Raw genomic sequence first — 3,354 nt, forward strand, 5'->3', positions numbered from 1 at the left:
TGGAGAGGTGTAGGTGGACAGAAATAGAGGAGCTTTAGGATTATAAATGTATTTCCTCAAGAAAGGAAGAAATGGTTACCCACTGCTGACAGGAGTACCTTGAGATACATTTTGCATGTGCACATTTATTGCTCATTCTCCACCATATGTGTCTCTGATCAACAGGTTTCTGAGAGTGAATGGAGACCAGTGTGCAAAATGGAATGGGTGTGGAGGGTGGTAAAGTGCCCCTGTGTGTGGGACATAAGGGGAGGTGGCTCCAGGGGTCAATGAAGTGAAAAAGCCTCAGTGCTGAGGTCCTCGTGACATGTGTGTCCTCACAGCACAAAGAGAATACAGAAATGTATGCACACGTGAAATATAAATCACAAAGGTTGTTGGTGAGTAATCTCCTTTTCTGTGATGTGATATATATTACTGCGTGGGAGATGTGTTACTGCATGGCATGGGGGGGAAAAAAAAACCCACATAAATATTTCTTAGATCAGTGGCAGGGTATTTTGCACACAGCTTATTTCTTCCACTGTCATTTATTGCACTGTGATCTCCTTGGGAAAGGGACAGTCACGTCCTACAAAGCACAGTGGCTCCACTGCCAGCCTGCCCCCCTCTGCTCTACTGTGACACAAATTATTAAACCCACTTGCTTGGCATTTCTGCTGCCTTTGTCTCCCAGTTACTGCTGAAGACACAAAAGGTGCTGTGAATGCAGCCTCAAGAAGTGAAAACTGGCTCCAAATTCTGAATTAGTCTTGTTAAGAAGCTGCTGAGGATTCAGCTGACAAGAAAGATGGAGAGGGACTGTTTATGGGGGCAGGTGGTGGCAGGGCAAGGGGGAACAGCTTCAAATTGGAAGGGGGTAGGTTTAGATTAGATATTTAAAAGAAATTCTTTATTTTGAGGGTGGTGAGGCCCTGGCACAGGTTGCCCAGAGAAGCTGTGGCTGCCCCATCCCTGGAAATGTTCAAGGCCAGGTAAGATGATGTGGGTTTGTTATCTTCTTTTCTTCTGTTAGAGCCAGGATTAAATGCTCGAGAGATGCGGTTCTTGTTCGGACTCAGCTGTTTATTAATTCTTATCTATGTTACAGTCTAACAAACTGTGAGTTCTAGCTGGCAAAGTGAAAAATGGCTCCCTCTCTAGCTCTTTCCAAGGTCTTTTAAGCACAAATTGTCCAATTATGAAAGGACACCTAAATTATTTTTATTTTTAACCCAATAACTGAATACCCATGGCCCTCAATGCAGATTTTTCTATCCAGTTACAAGAAACCACTCAAACCCACGAAGAAGAAGGAGAAAAAGAAGGACTCAGCCTCTGCCCTAAAACCTCCATCTTGCTTTTTATATATTAATAATTCTAAAACCTTAAACTCTTGAGTTTTCCATCCTGTGATATCACACACTTCTATTCAAACTACACACCCACAATCCCAGTGCTATCACTCAATTTTGGAAGCCTCTTCCAAGGCCTCAGGTCAAATGCAGTGTTTTCTCAGGGGTCAGTGCCTGTCAGCACAGAAAGCCTAAAATTCTCAGTGCCCAGGGTTCCAACAGGATGAGGCTCTGAGAGAGACATGGGATAGTGGAAGGTGTCCCTACCCATGGCAGGGGTTGGAACTGGATGATCTTTAGGCTCCCTTCCAACTCAAACCACCCAGTGATCCTCTGATTCTGTGCCAACTTTCTGTTTAGCTCTGCTACGTAACAAGGAAGGGGAAAATTACACTGGTGGATGAGGTGAAAGGGAAGGGGGAAACAAGCCAAGAAAGGAGCCTCTCCTTTATTTGGCAATCCTGAACCCACACATTGCAATGTTAATAGTCAGGTGAAAACTGCCTTCTACCTGAGTGACTCAAACAGCAGGCGAATAAAATTTATGGGGAAAGTGCAAGTGTAAAAGAAAAGTGCATGCCCCGGATATTTAAAGAAAAGCAATAATTCAAGTACTCTTGAAATGTATTTCCCTATAGAATTCTTATTTAACTGTGGGATTTGTTGGCTGAGTGGAAGTATTTTCATAAATCTGGCTCAAATTTACACTACATGTGCTGTCCAAACAAACAACACTACTCTGAAAGTTGAAGCCAAGCCTCTAAAATTAACCCACAAAGGTCTGAACTGTGTTCATTTGAGGAGAACAAAAAACACCGTTGCCATTTCTGATCTTATCACTGCAGATCTCTGTTTGCTTTTGCTTCAGCACATTTTTTTCTCCTTGTTCCTGGGTGCAAGTGCCTCATGGCCCAGCCTGAGAGCAGGATTGGTAAGGGCTTTTCCCACTGTCCATTTCTGTGGTGGCACGTTGTGGCTGACTGCACTGGGGTAAGGAAAACGTGAGGGATGAAGGAGGGGACCAGGACTGCACTACCTGAGAGGAAGTTTGGGAAGAAACCCATGGCTTGGTCACAGCCCAACTCCTCCAAACACAAAAAGGCAGATCCTAACTAGAAGCAGAGCACATCCCACTGGTGTGTTCAGGTGATGTGTGAAAATTTGTTTTAGCTCTAGTCATGTTATAAACGTTTCGGTTTGTACTGTGGTGGGCAGACACTTAAAAGCATCCTTCCTTTTTCCCAAATGTGGTTTTGTAAAACCCCTGCCCTCGCTGCTGCATGTGCAGCTTTGGGTCACCTGGGGACAGGTGAGCAGAGGAGCTCCCAGGAGTGGCAGATCTCTTGGTGAGCAGGACAAAACAATCACAGCAGGTCTCTGTGAGGTCAGGCTGGAAGGGAGTCTCATGATCTGTTTATAGATATAGACAGGTTTGTGGGTTTGCTTATTTCCTGCATAATAGCACTGGAAAGCAACATTTTCCCAAACTCATGCCACTTGAAATTAAAAGTTATTGTTATTGCTGCCAGTACAGAAATAGAGGGGGTGGAGGGAAGATCACTTAGAGGTTCATTATCTGACTGGAAAAACATATTTTCTATCCTAGGCTGGTCTTCTCTCCACTAAGTGATTCAGCCAAAGATATTCCTGCAGGATTCCAGAAATGATCCACTCTTACGCCATGAAGCCTGAGATTTGACTCATTGTGGTTGGCTCTCCAAACTCCCTTTATATCCCAAACCTTCCCCTCCTTTCTCCAAGTAAACAATATCTTTGCTTTTCTGTGTATAAAAGAATAAAACCAAGGAGGGTTCTGGTTTTGTTGGGATTTACCACCCAAACCCTGGTTTCTTGGCACCATGAGTAGGTTAGTCTTGCTGGTGTAGTGAATTTACCAGATACACTCCAGCCTTGCAAGAATTCAGTTTTACAGTGTTTCAAAGTATCTTCAGCCAAACTATTGTGGGCTGAAGAGGGCGAGGACTCTCTCTACCGCAAGTGAGAGGGGGAAGGACAGAGG

General features: G+C 44.2%; 1 long non-coding RNA gene across 1 annotated transcript; it reads left to right on the forward strand.

The window, feature by feature from the left end:
* The first annotated feature begins 296 nt into the window (after positions 1-296).
* Positions 297-3,110, forward strand: LOC136286135 (uncharacterized). The gene is made up of 3 exons (XR_010719783.1): positions 297-380; positions 903-974; positions 2,941-3,110. It is a non-coding gene; the product is annotated as an uncharacterized lncRNA (long non-coding RNA).
* The last annotated feature ends 244 nt before the right edge of the window (positions 3,111-3,354 follow it).

Source organism: Chamaea fasciata, unplaced genomic scaffold (genome assembly GCF_029207755.1).
Source record: "Chamaea fasciata isolate MVZ Bird 193981 ecotype frontalis unplaced genomic scaffold, bChaFas1.0.hap1 SCAF_2, whole genome shotgun sequence".
Classification (NCBI taxonomy): Eukaryota; Metazoa; Chordata; class Aves; order Passeriformes; family Sylviidae; genus Chamaea; species Chamaea fasciata.